Source organism: Mixophyes fleayi, chromosome 7, assembly GCF_038048845.1.
Source record: "Mixophyes fleayi isolate aMixFle1 chromosome 7, aMixFle1.hap1, whole genome shotgun sequence".
Classification (NCBI taxonomy): Eukaryota; Metazoa; Chordata; class Amphibia; order Anura; family Limnodynastidae; genus Mixophyes; species Mixophyes fleayi.
Genome location: NC_134408.1, coordinates 147444336 through 147468287, shown reverse-complemented (window position 1 = coordinate 147468287; position 23952 = coordinate 147444336). Strand labels below are relative to the sequence as shown.

The 23952-nt window shown below is 39.7% G+C and overlaps 1 long non-coding RNA gene across 1 annotated transcript in view; it reads left to right on the top strand.

Moving 5' to 3' along the window:
- LOC142097095 (uncharacterized) overlaps positions 1-12355 on the top strand; it is a 44133-nt gene extending 31778 nt beyond the window's left edge. Inside the window, exon 3 of the long non-coding RNA XR_012678123.1 lies at positions 12274-12355. This is a non-coding gene — a long non-coding RNA (uncharacterized LOC142097095). The remainder of the gene's footprint in view (positions 1-12273) is intronic.
- The last annotated feature ends 11597 nt before the right edge of the window (positions 12356-23952 follow it).

Genomic DNA, 23952 nt, shown 5'->3' with positions numbered 1-23952 from the left:
TATTTGTGTGCTACATGAAAAAGCAGCCGGTATTTAAGTTATGTGTAAAATAATAAACTAATATGCACCCCTTGTATTGTAGCATGGTTTAATCCAGGAGAAAATTTACAGACTAGGAATCAGGCGAATTGTATCAAGCTGCGAGTTTCCGGCGGGTTTGAAAGTGGAGATGTTTCCTATAGCAACCAATCAGATTCTACAACATCTCCACTTTTCAGACCCGCCGGAAACTCGCAGCCTGATACATTTACCCCCAGGGGCTGGAAATAGCATGCAAACATACCCTGAGTAAAATAAGGGCGTGCTCTCGTAAATGTCATTGAGTCAGACTAGGATGCAGGCGCATATGCACCTGTCAGGTAGCGCATCGTTCGACCACTGATGCAAAGTGTGCGCTGATTGATGATGGTGATCTGCAGAATTAGACAGACGCCTCTTAGTCCCTGCTTTCTGATTGACTGGTTGCGCATTACCTTCTCCAACCAATGGTGCTTAATTCATTTATGTTGTGCCTGTATGATAGGCGTCAGTTCACATTTCTGAATTTTAAGATTTTCCATCATAGAGCCAAAGACAGGACGTGGTAAGGCGACAGGTGTGGGGGTGTTTGTAACTAATGACTATGTTATTGCTTAAGAGCTGACACTGAAGCACTCACAATAAGTAACTTATCTTTTCTTAAAGCTATACCCACCAAATAAATAACAACAAAAGGGACACCATTGGGGTTTTTGGGTACTGCAATTGGTGCATTTTAATGAAAATTTTGTAATAGTGTCACACAAAGTACACAAATCCAGCGTGACATAATATAAGTGTAGCGTTACTGCCTTGTACAAGCGCACGTGCGGCAAACAGTTTGATTCAATATACATGAGAAAAATATAAATATATTTTTGAAGTGCGGGAACAAGATATATGAATTATAGTTACAACATATACAAATAAGGAGTATTACGCCAATAATAAATTGAGGAGTCGTAAAAAGAACTCCTGTATTACTGCGTAGAGATATAATTTAAAGTTATTTAGAATTTGTAATAACTATCTCTTACCGACAGGAGAACTCAATGATATTTTTCCTAGGATGAACTCAATGATGAAAATTAATAAATAATTTGCTGTATCAGTAATACCAGCAGCGTGTACTGCAACGGTCTTTTATAGAGATTCTGAGAGGCTCTGATAAGAGACAAATTAAAATAAAAACATCAGACCTCAGATTTTTAGGGTATATTTTGCTTTGTTTGAGAGTCAATACAAACCTTTATACTTTCACTCACCTAAAACTTGAATACATTTGAACCTTTGTATCATTGAAGGAAAGTGCAAAAATATTAAATATAAAATGAATGATAGACCTTAGCTTATCAGACAACATATCTTCGCCCCTCATAAGAGTTTGAATCTCATTGATTATGTGAGCACATTTTCTTTCTTTTCACGTTACTCTTATCTTTATTTCTCCACCTTAAATCCAAGTAATGTAGAGTCGTGTACGCATACGAGGCCGGGGGCAAACGCAGGTTTTGTAGAGGGGGGTTTCCACACCACGCCACCAGTGGGCGTGACCAGCATGCATGGGGGCGTTGCTATAATTTTAGACAGTGCTTGGCTGCTCTCCAACTCTTCCTATCCCCATAATATACATGGGCAATGCTGCGTGCACTACTGTTAGGTGCACACAGCTCTCCCTTTTCAAGCAGAGCTGTGTGAAGCGGGAGCAGGGTCCAGCTACCTCAATTATACAGTGCCCTTGGAGGGGGATTTCCAGGCACTAGGAACCTCGCCCCCTTCAGTTTACCTATGGAGACCTCTGCAGACCTGGACAAATCTTGTGATACTTCTGACTTTTATGTCTGCGGTTTCAGCCCTAGAGTGTTTTCAGTGTCTGTTAATCAATTTGGCTTTGTTCAGAATAAAATTGAGTCTGGAGTCATCTGCGATCATACTGATGTGAGTGAATTCTCTGTACAGCCCTGCGGAATTAGTGGTGCTATTGAAATAAATAAATAGATGATCATGATGATACTTTGCTTTGTAATAGCAATTAAATCAGGAGAGCTCTGGCCAGCAAAATTCAAATCTCAAACCCCGACCCTAATCCTCCACCTCTGATTTCCATTGTTATTGATGTTATGTGTTATGACTGCCTTTGTTTTGTATCTGGCAGCAGTACCTATAATCCATCAGAGGTGCTGCTGTCCTGCTCCTGAACTCTGCAATATGCCTGAAGGTGTTAATCTCCTTGTCTGATGCTAATTAGAACTGCACCTGTTGCACTGCTTTAAGTATCTGCCTCTAGCTGTGCTCTGGACAGTTCATCCGTTTGTTCCTGACTGCTGCTAACATGCTCCTGTGCTATTTGATATATACCTGCTGGACTGAACTTCTGTGTATGACCCCTGCCTGTACCTTGGACCTTGCCTGCTTGCCTGAGACCCTGAATCATTTTCCTGTACCTTGGACCACGCTATTTTGCCTGTTGCCCTGACCTTTTGGACAGACTTCTGGACCTCACTAATTTGCTTGATCTCTGCCTGGCTATTTGCATTTGTTTGTCTGATCACTGCTTTATCCCTGGACTCTGTCTGCTTTCTTGGACAGCCTTGTGCCTTCTGGACTGGGGTAAAACTTATTATACTTGTTCCCGCGATTTTACTATACAGTCTCTTTTGGTACCTGTTATCCGTGGATTTGAGTTATCTTTGTTAATATATTTACCTTATTAAAGACACTTTGCCTTACACTACTGTTGTTCTACGTGAATGCACTGGGATTCATAACATCATGGATAACTTTATACTTTGGAGTAATGATGAATGTGCTGTATGTTGGGCCAGGAATGGGATATTTAAAGAAACTTAGAGACGTCTCTATAAACACACTCATATCGCTGCTTGTCTGTCGTGGGGACATAATTGACTTGAGGCCTCAGCACTTAGTTGAATTATTATCCTGTCTTTTGTAAGAAATTAATAGTTTTATTTGTTTTTTTCCTTCAAACTGGGTTGCTATTTACACCTTTCATGCAAACCTCTTAAACACAAATTTTTACTCAACACACTTTGTCAACACGTACAAAAAGATCAATGGCTGATGATCATCTTGCTGTATCAACTCCGGCTACCATGGATATAACTATTATATACAATGCACATGATGTAAACATTTCTAAGAAGAGTCTTTAACATTCCTCTAGCTCCAAAATAATGATCATCTATAATCACCCTCGCTAAAACCATTAACTTTACATTACGGTTTTGTGGAGTTTATAGGGTTCTCTATCTCGCTAATCACTGGCAGGAACAGAAGCACAGAGAGGGTTTGGGCCCTTTGCCCTGGACCCAGGTCTGACGAGATGGCGTCAGGAGGAAGAAGAGGATAGAATATACATTGTAAAGCGCTACGGAATTTGCTGGCGCTATATAAATAAATGTTGATGGTGATGTTGATGATGATTATTATTATTATTATTATTAATTTTTATTTATAAGGCGCCACAAGGTGTCCGCAGCGCCGTACAGGGACAAACAAATTACAATACAATGGGAGACAGCACAGTTCAGTAAACAGTAAGCACAGTAACTCAATAAGCTCAATGCACAGCTAGAGAAGGCGGGGAAGGGGGATGGAGGATCCGCAAATGACGGGGCCCAAGAAGGAGGGCGCGGAAGACCCCCAGGGGGGAGGAGGGAGCGAGAGTGGACGTGGGGTGGAGGACCCTCAAGGAGGAGGGCTAAGTAGCTGGAGAGCAGAGTTAGAAGTGGTGGAAACAGGAGGAGAGATGGCCCTGCTTAGAGGAGCGTACAATCTAAGGGATTGATGATGAAAGCCAGGACTGGTACATGGATGGATTGCAAAATGCCAAGTTGAAATCAGAAAGGATGTTCAGGACAGTCCAAGTCAGCTAGAAAATTAACCAGTAACTGAATCAAAACAGCAGACAGAGGTATCTGGAACGGTCCAGGTCAAAATCACAGGAAATAACCACAAGAATACGCTTGTAAGAGCCTAATATTCTAGCAGAGATCTGTGTAGAGAGTAGAGATGCTCAGGCTCGGTTCCCCGAGAACCGAACACACAACCGAACTTAGCAGATCTCCCCCCAGCCACCAACTCCTCTCCTTCCGCCCCACCTCGGGTGAGGAAGTCCACTCTCTCATTTCTTCTTCCCCCCCTTCTACCTGCCCCCAGGACCCCATCCCTTCTCACCTTCTTTGTTCCCTTTCCTCCTCACCTGCTCCCACCTCGCTCACCTCTTTAATCTGTCCCTCTCCACCGGCATCTTCCCCTCCGCCTTTAAACATGCTCTCGTCTCACCCATTCTCAAGAAACCCAACCTTGACCCCACCTCACTCTCTAATTACCGCCCCATATCCCTTCTCCCATTTGCCTCCAAAATACTCGAGAGACTTGTCTGCAACCGTCTCTCCACCTACCTCTCTGAACACTCCCTCCTTGACCCTCTCCAATCAGGCTTCCGCCCCCTCCATTCCACTGAAACTGCCCTGGCTCAAGTTACGAACGATCTCCTCTCGGCTAAAGCCCTGGGCCACTACTCCCTCCTGATTCTCCTCGACCTCCCAGCGGCCTTTGACACCGTTGACCACCCCCTCCTGCTTCACACCCTTCAGTCCATTGGCCTCTCCGGTACTGTCCTCTCCTGGTCCACTTATTACCTTGCCGACCGTTCCTTCTCTGTTTCCACCTCTGATTTTCTCTCCCCTTCTTCATCCCTTCCAGTCGGGGTCCCTCAGGGCTCTGTCCTTGGACCCTTACTATTCTCACTATACACCTCTTCTCTGGGTGCACTCATCAGCTCCTTCGGCCTCAAGTACCACCTTTATGCTGATGACACTCAACTCTACCTTTCCTCTCCTGATCTCTCTCCCTCCCTTCTCTCCAGGGTATCCGCATGCCTCTCTGCCATCTCCTCCTGGATGTCCTCTAGATTTCTTAAACTCAATCTTGCTAAAACTGAACTCATTGTCTTTCCTCCCTCTCGTACCTCCTTCCCCTTTGACCTCTCTATCACTGTTGACAACTCATCTATCTCCCCTGTTCCCCAACTCCGCTGCCTAGGTGTCATCCTCGACTCCTCTCTCTCCTTTGCCCCTCACATTCACTCTCTCGCCAAATCCTGCCGTTTCCAGCTTCTCAACATTACCCGCATTCGGCCCTTCCTCTCCCAGGATGCTACCAAATCTCTCGTCCACTCTCTGATTATCTCCCAATTGGACTACTGCAACCTTCTCCTTATCGGCCTCCCCCTCTCTAATCTCGCTCCCCTTTGATCTGTACTTAATGCCGCTGCTAGGCTTATTTTCCTCTCTCGCCGTTCCACCTCTGTCTCCCCATTCTACCAAGCCCTTCACTGGCTCCCCTTCCCCTACAGAATCCCTTTCAAGCTCCTCACTCTGACTTACAAGGCCCTCGCCAACTCCACTGCTCCCTACATCTCTAACCTTATCTCTATTCACACTCCCTCCCGCCCACTGCGATCGTCCAATGATCGTCGCCACTCTTCCCCTCTGATTACCTCCTCTCACGCACGTATCCAAGACTTCTCCCACACCGCTCCCGTCCATTGGAACAAGCTCCCCCGCTCCATCAGAACTTCTCCTAATCTGTCCTCTTTCAAACGAACATTAAAAACCCACCTTTTCCTTAAAGCCTTCCAGTCTCATGCCTAAACTCTCACCGGTCGGCTACCTCTCTTTCTCATCCCTTCTCCCCCTTCCTCGACTCCGTCGCCATTTTTCCCGTCTCTCCATCTCATCCATGTGTCTGTCTGTCTTCCCCTCCCTTTAGATTGTTCACTCCTTTGAGCAGGGCTCTCCTACCTCCTGTTTCCATCACTTTTAACTGCGCTCTCCAGCTACTCTGCTCATCTCCTCTCGGTCCCTCTGCCCTCTGTCTCCTCTCGCTTCTCTCCACTCCCCTCAGTGACTCTCAACCTGTCATCCATGCCCACCCTCTTGGGCCATAGTTACCTGCCTATACTCACTTTTCCCCTCCCTCTCTCTCTTTCATGCTGTGCCTGAGCCCCCAGAGTTATAGTGCTTACTGTTACTTGTACTGTGCTGTTTCACCTTGTACTGTGCCATTGTTTGTCCTTGTACGGCGCTACGGATACTTTGTGGCGCCCTATAAATAAAAATTAATAATAATAATAATAATAATAATAATCTGAGTACCGAGCCGACTTAAGAAAAAAAAGTAACCGCTCAGGTTTTGACCCGCTGGCGTGACCGTTTTTAGCTAATGCCATGTAAAAAATTATGCAATTCAATTTAAAAACAAGTAAGGCAGCCCCCGCGCGTTAATCATTTGTGCTTGCAAATTTTTATGTAAGTGAAGGGGAGGGTTTAACGCGGTCAACTGTAATAGAAATAAATGCATTGGTATATATTTGTATTGCATTACCCAACCTTCTATTTTATAATATCTACATAGCAGTACTTTATTTACTATATCTTTTTTTTTTACTTTATTTATACTATACAATAATCTATACCAGTGTTTTAACACCCTAGTCCTCAAGTACCCTGGACAGTGCAGGTTTTCCAGGTGACCAGTGATATAATTATACCACCTGTGGATCTGTTACATTGTATCAGTCAGTAATGAATACACCTGTGCTCCAGCAAGGAGATCTGAAAATCCTGCATTGTTAGGGGTACTTGAGGACTAGGGTTGGGAAACAATGATCTATACCATGAAAAAAAACATTAGTACATAGTACATACATACATGCATAAATATATTAATTAGTGATTATTGTGTTTATTAATTTTATGATTTATTTTTTTTACATCCTTTTTGTAAAAAATAATCACCTTTTCCATGTTATAAATTACTGAGAAACATAATTTTTCTTTTTTTTTACATTATTATATGATTTCAATAGTTTTCTTATGTTAATTTTTTGCACAGCCATGAGAGGTAAAACTGGAGATTTGACAGTTTACCGCGCCACGTTAAAAAAAAATTGAATAGCTTTTAACGCTTCTCCCTTCCTCCCTATTCTTTCAATGGATCATATACTTGTCCGCGATAGGACAGTTTGAGCAAAAAAAAAAGTGCGTTAAAAATTAATTGAATATCGTGTAAAGTTAACCCGCTCCAAAATGAGTGAAAAACGCATTAAAATGACTTAAGACGGTGTTAAAAAAAAGATTTCTTTTAAAGAGAGGTCTGCACTCCAGACATCCAGACACCTGCCAATGTGTCAGTCAATGTCCGCGTGTTGCTGGCGTGTAATTGGAAATCACCCTGGTAAAAATATGCTCTACAGATTGTCACTTTGTTATTCACATTTATACAATGAACATAGTTGCAACATTTCAACAACAGTGGATGAGGAATGTATATATTCCGCATCAAACAAAGAAAAGCTTGTCCTTTCGATTGGAGACAAAAAATTTAAATAAAACTGTTCACTATTAATAATCTAATGCCTTTTGTCATTTATCTTAAGTTAGATCCAAACAGCAAATTGGAGACATCCATCATCTACAATCTGTGGCCAGATGCTTAATATAACTTCCAACTTTGCCCAAAATTGTCTGTTTTTTTTGGTTTCATTAAAGCCTTACCAGAGTTCTTACTTTAATGTGGGATATCCGCTCATTAGGAAATTAAATGAAAAGCATTCCTGTCTCTTTCCCGTTTGATTGAGGGACATTCCACACATTTAACCCATTAAAACAGGAAGTTTTCCATTTCAAATATCTTTCTTTTCAGCTGCGCAGGGAATGGTGGACGTAATTCTTAATCGTCATCATCATCATTTATTTGTAAGGTGCAAAATACAATTGCTTATAAAAGAGGACAAGTGCAGGTGAGTCTGACGCAAGCGGTGTAGACCTGAGACAAAGGACAGAGGGCGCTCTGCTCGTCCGAGCTGACAGTGCAGAGGGAGAGGGCAACTTTGCGACAACAGCAGCTAGTGGGACACAGAGTGGACCGGCGGCTGGATGGTAGGATGTGCAGAGGGAAGGATTAGCTATAGTCATGAGGAGGGTATTGAGAGAGCACTTGAAAGATTATTAAAGGGCGAGTGAGAGTCTGGTGGGGTACAGAGAGTTCCATAAGTGGGGAGCAGCACGGGAGAAGTCTTGGGAATATGAGGTAGTTACCATCGGGCGCCATCCCACGATCACTGCGGGACAGCCGCCTGTGCTGTCTCCTCGTGCGTCTGGTTGCCAACCAAACGCGTCACTTCCGGCTACCCAGCCCCGCTGTCCACACACGCGCATCCCATTGCTAGGCAACGGGAGGCTACTCTTTGTTCTCAGCGGCGGCTGATAACAGCGCCGCCGACCTCCAGCTCCCCAATAACTGTTTAATAACTGTGCAGTGATGATTTTCTGTGACTGTAATTAATTAGAGATGCTCACTGATCCCCGTGTACTGGTTTTGGTTTTGGATCTGGATTAGCTTCGCGTTTTGGTTTTGGTAAAACCGCCCTCGTGTGTTTTGGTTTTAGTTTTGGTTTGGGATGTTTTAGAAAAAATACACTTTCGGACAAATACTGCAGCGACCTGGCTGGATGGTAAGCGACAGAGCAATGACACAAACACACGGCAGTTCCTAGCACATCTAGAACACATTGGCACACAGCAGTGGCAGAAGAGAAAAATGGTGCAAGATGGAATTTCCCTCCCACCCACCGTTATGTTGGATCTTAAAAAGGAATCCAGAAATCGTGAGATCCGAGATCCGATGACGTAACAATGACATTTTGCCTCGTTTTCAATTCCGAGGGCGCGCAAAAGTACTGAGCCAGCTCGGTACTCGGAAACCCCTAAGTTCGGGTGTGTTCTAATTCTCGAAGAACCGAGCCTGAGCATCTCTATGATTGATATTTTTATAATTGTTTGCACCCTTCTGACCTATCTAGTGCCAACTACTGGCCCTTGTACTTTTCATTATATCATACCATCGCTGGCGTCCTTGGCTTGGGATCTCAGTGATTCTAATAGGGGAATCCCGAGGAGCAATGGATTTTTATTTTAAAGGAATCCTTTAAAAGATATTGACCTGATAAAGGTTTTCAAATATCTTGTGTTCTAGCGTGTTCCTGAAACGTTTATGAATGTATAGGAAGCGCATTACATTGTAGTTTTAGAGATCTTTTAAATGAGCGTGTCAATAATTAAATCTTTCCTTTTTGTTTATAAATGTATCCCCAATTAGCACCGTGCTTCCTCCTCGGCTGGTTTTGCAGCCCTTGTTTCCAGTGCAGAGAGACACGCTGAATCTCCTTAAAATAGCTCCGAGTTACTTGCATTATTTATTTAAATAAGGAGAGCAAATTCTTACATAAACGCGGAGGCTAAAAAAAGGTCTTTACACAAACAGCTGCAGCTTGAAGCGATTTCTGCAATATGTAAACCAGGCATTCATTTAATCTCTTCAGTTTTGACCACAAACCGGATTTATCTCTGAAAGTCCAAATCAAGAGGAGTTTGACATACATCTGCGCTCTAAACACTTGAGCAATTCTCGGGTAAACACGACAGGACAGAAAGCTGTCATTGCCAAATTGCGTTAACCCTTTCTTCACTCGCCGCCGAAGCAGTTTTTCTCAGGACTAGTCAGACGATTTTCCAGCTGCTAGCGGTTACTATTATTAGTACTGACTTTTATTTATAAAGCGACAACATACTGCTTAGCACTGTACATCAAGGGGATCAGAAGATATAGACGAAAAAAAAGCAGCTGGAAAAGTGTTTCTGAGAGACGAAGGTCTTATTCCTGAGCGTCAGCTCACCCTTGCAGATCATCATCACCATTTATTTATATAGCGCAGCTGATTCCGCAGCGCTGTACAGAGAACTCATTCACATCAGTCCCTGCCCCATTGGAGTTTACAGTCTAAATTCCCTAATATAGACACACACTCACACACACAGATAGAGAGACTAGGGTCAATTCTGATAGCAGACAATTAACCTACTAGTGTGTTTTTGGAGTGTGGGAGGAAACCGGAGCACCTGGAGGAAACCCACGCAAACACGGGGAGAACATTCAAACTCCACACAGATAAGGCCATGGCTGGGAATTGAACTCAAATTAAACTTTTTTGTGTTTCAAAATAAATAAATAAATAATCAGTGTTATATATAATATATAACTTACACAATACATTCTTTTTTTAATTAAATAAACTTTCTTTTTCTTTTTTTTTCTAAATAAAGAAAAAATATATTTAACAGTAATGCGTTTAAAAACTGTTTATTCCAAGAATAAAGTTCGGTAATGTGAGGATGGCATTACCTGAGTAGGCATCTTGGTGATGCCAAAACAAATAGACTCTCACGTGCTTTTGCTTTCGTCAGCAATACTTAGCGCTTTGATAAGTCAGACGAAGCTAACACAAGTCCTATCACTGTCAAAAACAGTCATTTTTCGGGCGATTTCCTTTGATTTTCACCCTTTGATAATTATCCCCCTGTGGCCTTTAAATAGCGGTTGTGTTTCAATAGATTATCTAGAGAGGCTAAAACGGGTGATTTGGTTGTCTCCGATCACAGTTCATAGAGTAAGAATTACATCTTTGGCTTCTGGTTCCATGAGATAATGTTTGATGTTGTTGATTTTTATGTGCATGCAAATCCAGCACTTTGTGTTTTAAGAAGACTCAAATTATTGAAATGTCTTAAAATCTTGGTGGATTTGTTTTATTGATAGTTTCTCATTTGGTAAATGTAAGAAATAGCACCAAGAAAACTTGTCCTTGGTTACCCCAATTTTGACAAGTAATGACATCCGGGATCCAGACTGTCTTTCAAACTTAAGCAAAGTTCAGTTCAAGTTCCTGGCTCGTACCTTGTGAAAGCATCTCACATCTTCTGAAAGGCCTCTGGCTGATTCAGCTTGTCCGGAAAGCAGAAACCAGGGCTTCAAAATGGCATCTCTATGAAAAACCATTAATGCAAAATATCTTGTTCATTTTTAATCTCTGGGGTCGTCTTGCTTGGCATGACTTCTGCTTTTTCTAAAGACTTTTAGGAGGTGTTTGTGTCTTTTTTTGTATGTATAATTGCTTTGAACCCTGTAATATTTCCAAATATTAGCTGAAGACTGTTATTACTCTAGAAAAGAGAGTAGATCATTAAATATTTTTTCATATTACCATTGCAATTAGCATATATCAACTTAAAGGGTGATGAATGGTCCCTAATCCGAACGTTGAACCAATTAGTGAAAGCGGAGGAAAACAAGTTTATATTTCTAAATTTCCGAGAAGTTTATATGCTTTGTCCAAAAATGCTGAAATGGAAATGCAAGCAGCCTATATCGTATCGCTGCTAAAAACATAACCAAAAGAGGCTTTTTGGGTTTTTTTAAATAATATTTTTGGTAAGTTCGAAGATATATTTTTTTATTTGATCTTTCAGGACAGGTAGGGCTTTTCGTTTTGTGCCATAATCAAGTAAATATATTTTTAATTAATGGTCATTATCTGGGGGGAAAGAATGGTAGCATCTTTCTTTAGCGCTTTCACAAACTGATTTAAATCCATTAAATAACCTAATTTTTTTATTCTGCAACTAGTAATATTTGCATGTTAACAAAATCACTGTACTTTATTTGAGGTTTACTGTGTATTAGCGATATAATAAAATTAATATTGTACTGTATGAGGCTTTCTTTAAGTATGGGTAGCGTTACCTAGGTTTAACACTGTTATACAGATAGGAACTGTGATTTTTCTTTTCCTTATTGTCTGTAAAACTTTCAATAAAAATATTTGAATTTTACAAAAAATAATTTGTGAAACATGCCTGTGTTTCTGCCATTATAATAATAATATAAAATAATAATAATAATAATAATAATTATCCCTCATCTTTTAAGATTTTTTTTAATTTTAGTATTTTTTTTAAAACTTTTTTTTTTATACATCTTTTATTTAGGTTCCCAATTGTAAAGCGCTACGGAATTTGCTGGCGCTATATAAATAAATGTTGATGATGAGGCTGATGATGATGGGTTATAAACATCCCAGCGTATGTTAGAGCATGTAGAGACATTCTCTACCACTAGGGGCAGTGTGGCAGAGATCAAATGGTTCTCACTAGACCCGGATCATCTCTTATGTAGGACCACACCCTTCATTTATTTAGGATTTATCTTTTCTCCTAAAATACTGCTTTGTTTAGACTCATTTTTTGTCTTAAATTAATCATGAAATGGCGGCGAATTTTGTTGATTGTCTTACATGTGTCACTTTTGTGTTTTTGAATGTTTTCACTATAGCCGTCAAAGTGAGCCCAGAAATGTTCTTTACCAACAAATTACAGCTGGAAGGTGCAAAACATTTCATTTCATTAAAAGTTCAAGGTGAGAACGGTGATGGAAACTGTCCTTTTGCAGAAAAAAATGGCTGTGTCCCCCCACAACAAAGCCAGGAACACACCCTAAATATGCATTATCCACCTTTTTATCTTGGTCAAATTATCTCATCCTACAAAGCAAAATTTTGTTGGTGCGCTGAGTGCAAAAGCTGGAGATGTCAGAAACATTTTAATTGGTTTGAAATGCAATCAATTTTCACTGCTTCGATGGCCACAAACATAATTACAATGTATCCATTTAAGCTCAAACATGGAGCAAACAAAATTTAGCTTGACTTTTATTTAATTGATTTAAATTTCAAGCCGGTTCAAGCATCTCAGTGTCTAATCCACAGTCAGCAATGAACACCCTGCCTTATCCGCCCAACTTCTCCCAAGGGGCATTGCAGACTTTGCCCCACAGCATATGATGCTATCTTGTCCTGTGCATTCCGGTGAACCGGTGCAATTGTACAAATGTAGGTGATGTCACAAATTAACATTTGCGCTTTGGTTTTGCATTTTTTAACTTTCCTTCTCAAACCTAAATGTCACATTTAATTCATGTCACAGATATTGTTTAGCATCTTAGAATATTTTCTGTTCCATCCACACTTTTCAGGTGACGCTAAATATGTGATATTGGCTGCCATGTGTTTACATTGGTGAGGTGTTTCCCCGTGGCATGGATTGTATAGTGTTGGATTTAGTAATTGCTGTTCCCTTTGGTGTCTGTTACTTTTCAGGCATTAGACCTGATTCATTAATCCACACAAAACGAGCTTATTGTGAATTATTTTTTTTAAAATGCACATAAACCGGTCATACGCACGTCCATATTCAACAAGGAGCGGATCTGAAGATTCGTCTGTTGACTAATACGGGTCTAGGTCCACTCTGCTCTAACAGACACTGCAGGATACATCCAATACATATGTGGAATATAAAGTCTCAAAAGATAAATAAATTATATATCTATATATATTGTAGCAAGAGGGCGCTTCTTGTGAAACTGGCACCCTGCAGACATCAGAACACCAACAACTTCTTGTTGTAAATCAAACATAGATTTATTGATTGCATCAAAATAGATGGGAACGCTTCTTGTCAGAATGGAACCAGCAAGCAATACTCTTTATAGTTCAGCTCTCAACAAGTGCACAATTCAGGATTAAATACACAAATCTCCTCCCTTTGGTCTAATTACTTCATTATATCACCTGTCTGTGTACAGGCTGGGAGTCTGACTCTGCAAGGATCTAACCCTGTATGCAGCCATTCTCAGAAGATTCCCAATGACCTCAACTGCCCCAATGCAGGAAAGATGTGGCAAAAAGGCCTCTTTAGCTGGAGTAAAGACAGTTTGTACTAGCAGCAATTACTCTTGATTTTCTGTTGCAACTTTCAAATATCAAACTTTACATACAACCTGTACTTTCCAGTGGCAATTAGAAAAACAAACAGATGCTTTAGCCTCTCAGGCAAAACAGCCACAACCTTGCACAGGTTTATGGGACCACACCCATCACATAGTTCAGAGAACAAGCAAGGTGTGGCACTATAATGCCCAGCAAAACAACAGATCCTGCCCAGTTCCAGTAACATTGCTCATATATGTCTCTCCACAGAAAAACATATTTGCTTTGTCAGCAATCCAGCAATCTCTGTAATTGACAGCTTAATACACAGATTGGTGTGTGACAGCGACATTCAATGCTTTCCAATCACCACCTCTTGCCTCTGGAGGTTGGGTGGACAGCTGTGTGCTGGATTGCCCTTGGCGATTCCACAATGACACCACTTGTCAGGATGAAACCAGCAAGCAATACTCTTTGCTTACATCTCCTGGTGACCCTAATGCTAACTAAACATAGTTCAGCTCTCTCTTAACTGGCCAACTAGTTCAGCATCAGTTGCCCCTAACAAGTGCACAATTCAGGATTAAATACACAAGTCTCCATCCTTTGGTCTAATTACTTCTTTATACCACCTGTCTGCGTGCAGGCTGGGAGTCTGACTCTGCAAGGATCTAACCCTGTATGCAGCCATTCTCAGATGATTCCCAGTGACCTCAACTTCCCCTATGCAGGAAAGGTGTGGCAAATGGGCCTCTTTACCACAATATCTATCTATCTATATATGCATATATATTATATATATGTCAACTGTTAATAATATGGTTGAAAAATGACAAGACATTAACCTCCACCCCCCCTAAAAAACATTTATTGGATGTTCTGAATGTCTACTGTACATAAAATGCATTTGCTCTTGATTGCAAACACACATTATAGCATGCAAACACAGCCGTCATCATTAGTAGTCTGTACTTACACTAGACCTGGAGCAAGTGATATGACAAAAAATCACGTAAATGTGATGCCCAAAGATTGAATCAGACGCTGCTGCTGCGTGCGCTCCAGCTTTGCACGCCCTTACCGTACACTGACTATGTGCATACGCCCCCTCTCCTCCCCGTTCCATCCCTGAAATCTTAGGCTGTAGTAAGGGTCCTTTGCCCTTCAAGATGAATTGGATGTTGATGCGTTCACTGGCGCGGTTCTGAGCATGCGCAGAACAATTTTACGCAAAATACGGCGTTTACTCAATGAATCAGTCTTTTTATGCCTAAACTAACACGAAGACTATTGAATTCTGAAAGAAAAACAAGCAAAGAAGAATTCAATCAGAACCACAATTTATAAACTGGAACTAGCAAAACTAACAAATTGGAATATCTTGAAAACTAATAAAACCACCGATGTAAAAATCAGCAACAAACGGGTCCCCCAAGGAAAACAACCACAGTGGATGATAGAGCAATTTTCAGGGCTGTGAAGAACAAACTGAAACAACTGGGATTAAAAACTTACTAGGCAGTCGTGAACGTATCCCAATCTACTATTTATTTATATAGCGCCAATCACATTGAACTTCGCCGTACAGAGAATGTGCAATCACTCACAACAGTCCGTGCGCCATTTCAGATTACTGTCTAATGTCCCTGACACACACACAGCAGCACAGGTGAGAACATTCAGACTCCACACATATAAGGTCAGAATTGAACCCATTACTCCAATGCTGTGAGGCAGCAATGCTAACCACTTTGCTGCCCATGGAAGAGTTAAACAGCAATAAAAAAGCCTCCAACCCTATTCATAGAGGTCCCAGTATTAAATTATAACAGACAGGGCTGCTCAGTCTCCCTGCTAGTGTGATTAATATTAAAGGCATATCAGTAGAATCAGTTCCCCAATGATTATGCTTCGCATGAGAAAAGGAGGAATTTTAGTATAGCACAAATATATAAATAGCTGTTGTTGCTGCTGATGAAACGATTCCAACCCTTAACTTTTAGCACCCATTGCAAAAAAAAAAAGAAAGTTTTGCACCCGTATACACATCGTTATACAAAGTATAGAGCAGGTGCAAAAAGTCCTATTTAGTTCATTGCAAGCGTTACTTTAACTTGAGTGCATTTATCAGTTATTACCTGAATTTACAAATGTGTTTGAATCCCGCTGTAATTCATAATTAAGGTGTTCAGTCAAGTCCATAAATATTGGGACATCGACACAATTCTCATATTTTGGGCTGGATTGTTTGGTTTGTCCCATTACGTTTGGTCCCTTAAAAAGTGTGAGGCACATATAGAAACCGTTGTAATTCCTACACCGTTCACCTGATTTGGATGTAAATACTTTCAAATTAAAGCTGAAAGTCTGCAGTTAAAACACATATTGTTAGTTTAATTTCAAATCCATTGTGGTGGTGTATAGAGCCCATAATATGAGCATTGTGTCGATGTCCCAATATTTATGGACTTGACTGTATGTTATAGAAAAAAAAATACTTCCCTGATTACAATTAATAAAAAATCCTGATTTCAGTGCTCTGACTAACAGATTTAAAGCACAGTCCATAACAGCAATGTCCAATTAGAAATTATTGTCAGCTTCTTATTTCCAATATTCCACAACCCCCGGTGGACAACTCTAGAAACAAGGAAAATTAATAGTGTAGTATATCAGACACCGTTAGCTATAGACTGATAGAAAACATTGTAGATTATTCAGAAGAATATTATGCTTATCCGTAGGGGACGTCTTTAAAGCCGATTTTTCTTTGTTGAATCAAATGTAACCAGGTATCGGTGTCTTGTACTACAAATAAACACAGACCGAAAAAACGTCCGCACTTGTGTAGAATCTTAATAAATAATATTTATTCTGAAATGCCAATTAAAAACACTAGGTAAAAAAAATGGGTACAAAAAAAATCAAAGGCTTATCTGTGCAGGAGGCGAATCAGGGTCCAATTTGGAGATCTCATGTCCAGGACAATAATAAAAATATTTCATGGGCGCAAAGCTTTCCTGTCTCAACAGACAACCAGCGATATCACAATAAAACTGTGAGCGCGCCCACCCTACGCGTTTCATTCCTGGAACCTAGTTAATGGTCCCTGATTCAATCAACATTTTGACTCACCGTCTTGTTTCACAGACCACTATGATCCACGTGGAATTCAGCCACAAGTTGACCAGCACAAGGCTCTGTGTCCCACCCATCCCCCCCCCCCATCTCAAAAAATACTATCCCGGACTCAGGCCCTTTCTGACCACTGTGAACTCTGGGGGCCTGAGTATTGAAAAAGATTGGGACTCATGAAGGTTCAAAAAATAAAATATTGTTAAGCTATTGTTTCATGTTGTTTTGGATGCTAAAAACTGTTTAAATCAACAGTCTCGAGCAGTTGCTTTCTGTCCTTTTATGAACTGTGTAAACCTACAAAAAGACTGACGCACTCACAAGTGTAATGCTGTATGCTACCTTGAAATCAAGTCGTTGGACTCAGTGGTGTTAAAGGTTCTGGCACCTGCTGAGGATGATAAACATTCTTGCACTAAGCTCTTAGTGTTTTGGGCCAAATGTTATACTCCATAAAATATTAATCATTTCTAATTTAATTAGACATTTCTGGAGTACGGCTTGATTGCCATGTGGGTCAGAAATAAGTTGAACTTATTTTTCCCAAGGTGTTTTTTCTTCTTTCTCCTTTCCAGGAAATAAGTTTCTCAAAGAAAAACATGTCAACGAGTTGAGTTTTTTTTTAGTTGTTAAAATTATTTTTTCTCTGAGGATTTAAACCACAATTCAAACTAAAGTTTATTCTGTTAAGCATAAGTCATTTTTACTTTAACAATGGCAGTGCTGTGTTGAGCGTGATATTGATTATGAAGTAAATAATGGATAATTTACTTGCTATTTCCAAAGGTTATAGGAAACGCAAGCTTAAAGTGTGTCTGTTGCCTATATGTAGTGGAGAAGATGAACCAATAGAATGTAGCCAATCAATTTGCAAGGAGATACAAGGTAGCCATTCTTCAGGCTGAATTAATATTGATGAGACGGAAGAAAATGCAGAGTAGAATAGTGTCTTCAATATATTATCACTGGAACATGTTACTAACATAAGTGGAAAGTATTTAGGTACTGATTAAAATTTTGCACATTTTACAGGCAGAATTAATATCCTATCATCGACCCAGCTCTATTTATAAACTATAAATGTCACAAAATGCAAATTCACAAACACTGTGCAGAATTGCAAAGAAAAATACTCGAAGATTAAACTTGGCGTCTTTATGAAACAACGCGTTTCACTGGAAAGCTCAATTTGTGTCAAATTTTGCATTCACTCATCTCTTATACTTTTAGTGCTTTAGGTTGATAAATACGTTTGAACCTATTGTTTGTAGTGTTCAACAATGGATCATGTTTGTCATTGGTAATCTTGAGGCAAAGGGATGAAGAAGAGATTTATTTCAAAATGTTTGGTGTCAGTTAGTTCATTAATTAATAAAATGCAAATTGTGGATTATAATGATTCCACTTTTTCCCCCTCTTGACATTGGTCTCTGGACAGCTAGAATTTCTCCATCATCTGAATGTCTCAACTCCTCATGATTCTCATTGAGCACCAATCATTATACTACCTTCTACAATCTTCCTACCTCGGCATCGTCCCACACTCTTCCACCTTCTCCAATCCCTTGACTTCGTTCATCACTATTCTACCTTCTCAAATTCCTTGACTTTGGCTTCGTCCATCACTTATTCTGTTAAGCATAAGTCATTTTTACTTTAACAATGGCAGTGCTGTGTTGAGCGTGATATTGATTATGAAGTAAATAATGGATAATTTACTTGCTATTTCCAAAGGTTATAGGAAACGCAAGCTTAAAGTGTGTCTGTTGCCTATATGTAGTGGAGAAGATGAACCAATAGAATGTAGCCAATCAATTTGCAAGGAGATACAAGGTAGCCATTCTTCAGGCTGAATTAATATTGATGAGACGGAAGAAAATGCAGAGTAGAATAGTGTCTTCAATATATTATCACTGGAACATGTTACTAACATAAGTGGAAAGTATTTAGGTACTGATTAAAATTTTGCACATTTTACAGGCAGAATTAATATCCTATCATCGACCCAGCTCTATTTATAAACTATAAATGTCACAAAATGCAAATTCACAAACACTGTGCAGAATTGCAAAGAAAAATACTCGAAGATTAAACTTGGCGTCTTTATGAAACAACGCGTTTCACTGGAAAGCTCAATTTGTGTCAAATTTTGCATTCACTCATCTCTTATACTTTTAGTGCTTTAGGTTGATAAATACGTTTGAACCTATTGTTTGTAGTGTTCAACAATGGATCATGTTTGTCATTGGTAATCTTGAGGCAAAGGGATGAAGAAGAGATTTATTTCAAAATGTTTGGTGTCAGTTAGTTCATTAATTAATAAAATGCAAATTGTGGATTATAATGATTCCACTTTTTCCCCCTCTTGACATTGGTCTCTGGACAGCTAGAATTTCTCCATCATCTGAATGTCTCAACTCCTCATGATTCTCATTGAGCACCAATCATTATACTACCTTCTACAATCTTCCTACCTCGGCATCGTCCCACACTCTTCCACCTTCTCCAATCCCTTGACTTCGTTCATCACTATTCTACCTTCTCAAATTCCTTGACTTTGGCTTCGTCCATCACTTATTCTGTTAAGCATAAGTCATTTTTACTTTAACAATGGCAGTGCTGTGTTGAGCGTGATATTGATTATGAAGTAAATAATGGATAATTTACTTGCTATTTCCAAAGGTTATAGGAAACGCAAGCTTAAAGTGTGTCTGTTGCCTATATGTAGTGGAGAAGATGAACCAATAGAATGTAGCCAATCAATTTGCAAGGAGATACAAGGTAGCCATTCTTCAGGCTGAATTAATATTGATGAGACGGAAGAAAATGCAGAGTAGAATAGTGTCTTCAATATATTATCACTGGAACATGTTACTAACATAAGTGGAAAGTATTTAGGTACTGATTAAAATTTTGCACATTTTACAGGCAGAATTAATATCCTATCATCGACCCAGCTCTATTTATAAACTATAAATGTCACAAAATGCAAATTCACAAACACTGTGCAGAATTGCAAAGAAAAATACTCGAAGATTAAACTTGGCGTCTTTATGAAACAACGCGTTTCACTGGAAAGCTCAATTTGTGTCAAATTTTGCATTCACTCATCTCTTATACTTTTAGTGCTTTAGGTTGATAAATACGTTTGAACCTATTGTTTGTAGTGTTCAACAATGGATCATGTTTGTCATTGGTAATCTTGAGGCAAAAGGGATGAAGAAGAGATTTATTTCAAAATGTTTGGTGTCAGTTAGTTCATTAATTAATAAAATGCAAATTGTGGATTATAATGATTCCACTTTTTCCCCCTCTTGACATTGGTCTCTGGACAGCTAGAATTTCTCCATCATCTGAATGTCTCAACTCCTCATGATTCTCATTGAGCACCAATCACTATTCTACCTTCTACAATCTTCCTACCTCGGCATCGTCCCACACTCTTCCACCTTCTCCAATCCCTTGACTTCGTTCATCACTATTCTACCTTCTCAAATTCCTTGACTTTGGCTTCGTCCATCACTATTCTACCTTCTCCAATCCTTTGGCCTTGGCTTCGTCCCCCACTATTCCACTGTCTCCAATCCCTTGACATTGACTACGTCCAATACTACTCAACCTTCTCCAATCCTTCGACTTTGGCTTCATCCCCCACTATTATACCTTCTACAATCGCTTGAATTTAGCTTTGTCCATCACTATTCTACCTTCTGCAATCCTTTTACTTCAGCTTCTACCTCACTACCAGTCCACTTAGAATTAAATGGCTTGGCCGGACATGGCGTGTCTGTGAAAGCTACCCCTGCCATATAGTTCTTTCCTGGGAGCTGCCAGCACCGTAACAATAACTGATCCAGAAACTTTGCTCCGCAATGACCTCCAGCATAAAAACAAAACATTAAAGCTGATACAATTAGCAAAAAGACATTTTCTGTGTTAGTCCAACCTGCAAAGAAAAAGACTTTTGCACTCAGGCTAACAATGAGTGAGGAGAAACACACATTTACCTGGATCTCAGTTCAAAAAGGGTAGTCCTGCTTTTTGCAATTTTTTTGCATCTCCTCAGAATAATACTTCTGTTGCACCAGGATTGACAGGGTTAGTTATAAAGTTTCTGTGTTATTCAATTTTGAACCATGACAAAAGCAAAAGTTACTTTTTTATTATATGGGAAAGTGTCATGACTAAGTGGTGTTTTGGTTTTCTGTTTGTAAACATATGGGAGATCTATGCTTAGGAATAAGTAAAGCATCATCATTGGGAGAGGTTTCAACCATTGTTGAGTTTACATACTCCCCCTTTGCTTAAATCATTGGTATGATACATCTATTTCACTGAACTTACTTGACGACTTCTACTAGTAAACTCCAAAAGAGCTGTCATAGAGTCGAGGGAGAGATGTGATACAATAAAATCCAGCTCCTTATTGGTAGGCAAGGATCACTTCTCCAACTAGGAGCCAGGTGTCAATAAAACGAAAGAGACCTCTCGTCCTCGGGGATCTACTAAAGAGCTTCGGCAGAAGATGTCCCAAGACTAGCGAGTGCAACGGGACAACTTCCTCGCAGAGATAGATAAGATCCCAAGGGATCCCCTCTTTCTGGGGTAAAGGAACAGGGTTATAACCACCCTCAAAGGTGACAAACTGAAGTCTGCAGATATTATGATTTCTAGGCAGTCATGAAGTTGCTCAATGTTGACAAGTAGAGCGAGTGTAGTGGATGTGGTCAGGCTGGCACATGGATTGCAAATTCAATTTTAGAGAAACTGCAGTCTCAACAGCCACTCCATTTTCGAACCTCTGGACTATGCCCATTCTTCCTGTAAAATAAATTCCTTGGAATCTGTCACCCGTCCAAAGAAGAAAGCCATAATTTATCAGCAAAACAGTGCCAGTAATGTTCTGTTTTGCCGGAGAGTTTACAGTTCCTATATCCTGCCTACTCTACTTTAATAAAAGGTAAAATATTTTTAAATAAACTATTTTTCATGGGCTCAGGATACAGACCCTCTGGCACTTACAATCACACATCCTGATAGCCGTAATTTGAGACTTGCTTTTTTTTGTACCATGAAAAGGTCCACTTGGCTTTCGATGTTCCTTTTGCCCACATGATAGTAAATGATGGGGTTTTTAGTACCTTATAAAAAGAGGAAGTAATAATGTTTTTCTTTCAGAAAGTGCTAAAATGAATCTTTTAAACTGGATTCCAACAATTTTATTACCCTCGCGACTGTCGAAGCAAAGTAGGGCTGAGTTCAAACAGAGCTTAGTTTTCTAACTCCAGCTATTTATCATGGCAAGAAGTGGGAAGGTAACCAAAATTCCAAGTTGGCCATGTCATGGCTTTAACTACTTGGCTTCCTCAAACTTTGCGCCCTTGAGCTGTTTGTGAGTCCCAAGGACATTTACTGGCATCTACTTGAAAGATTAGACCAATGCATTATTGCAGATATTGTCTGTTTTGACCAATGTTTCCATCCTCTTTCTAATTAATTGTATTTTATAGCACTATATAGTGAAACTGTCCACTCTCACATATAACACATTCGTGATACGTGGGATCATCTTTAATTCAACTTTAGAAATGCTCTAACATAGGAAAACAAATCAATTCTTTTTCCATAATGCCTACGTTTAAAAGGAAAAACTAATACACTAAAGAGGCATGTGTTTCCCTTTGACCACCAAATAAATTAAGAGTTATTCCCCTAAAAATAATTTTACCTAATTAAAATAATAATAGTGGGTACAGTGCTGCACCTTACTAGAATAAATCCTGATACTTAATGACAAAATTAAAATGAAATGGGGCTTCTGCTTGAAATCCGCTGCTTAAAATACAGAAACACATTGTTGCTGACATTTGACAAATAGGTTATTAAAAGTAAAACTCTTTAGCAATATCTATACCCATGGATATAAACTGTGTACTGTATTGATGGGTTCCATGTATGCAGAGGTTTTTCAGTAATGTCTGTTATTCAAAAGTTGTCACAAGCTGTCAAATAGCAGCAACAGTGTTTTTTTGAGTTTTAAGCAGGATATTTCAGGCAGAAAACCAATTTCAAGTATCGGTAGTTATCCTAGTAATTTGCATTAACCAGCATATTGATTTTAATTAGATGAATTCAATGTTAACACTTGAACCAATCTCCAATTATCCTGCTTATTTGGGAGCATCAAGAAGTTGCATAAATAATGGGAAAATAAGCAGTTGAGTTAAAAATTTTATAATAGAAAAAAGGTTGACTTGTCTGGAAAAACTAAGACACGGGTTCCCTACCAATATCTAATGACAAAATATATGACAACTGAGCTATTATCCTATGGCAAAATATGGTACCCAATGTGTGAATAAAAATATTCATAGAAAATGAAATTATGCCTCCTAAACATTTATTTGCCTTAAAATAGAATCAGTTGGTTGCCAGTTTCAAGAGACATAGGAAAGGAGCTTAAAGTGCCTTTTCACCTTCGGATACTAAATGTATTATTTTTTCCTTTCTAGGGGCCTGATTCATTAAGGATCTTAACTTGAGAAACTTCTTATTTCAGTCTCCTGGACAAAACCATATTACAATGCTAGGGGTGCAAATTAGTATTCTGTTTTGCACATAAGTTAAATACTGCCTGTTTTTTCATGTAACACACAAATGTCAACTTTAAATTTCAGTGTACAAATAAGCTATCAAGTATTTGTGTGCTACATGAAAAAACAGGCAAAATTTAACTTATGTGCAAAACAGAATACTAATTTGCACCCCTTGCATTGTAACATGGTTTTGTCCAGGAGACTGAAATGAGAAATTTCTCAAGTTAAGATCCTTAATGAATCAGGCCCTAGGTTCTTATTTTTTATCTTTTAGCCATGTGTTTATATTGTCATGAAAAGCCTTTCTTTTTCTTAGCACACGGACAGGGTCGGGCTGGCCTGCGGGGAGTCGGGGTATCCCTCGGTAGGCCCTGACGCCTGATGGCTCCCCTCTTCGTTGGTGGGAGGAGAGGGTACTTAAAAACAAAAAAATAAATAATACTCACATGCGCCCCTCCTTCCATCTCTCTGCTCCATTCGCACTGAATGTTGGGCGGGACGTAATCACATCTC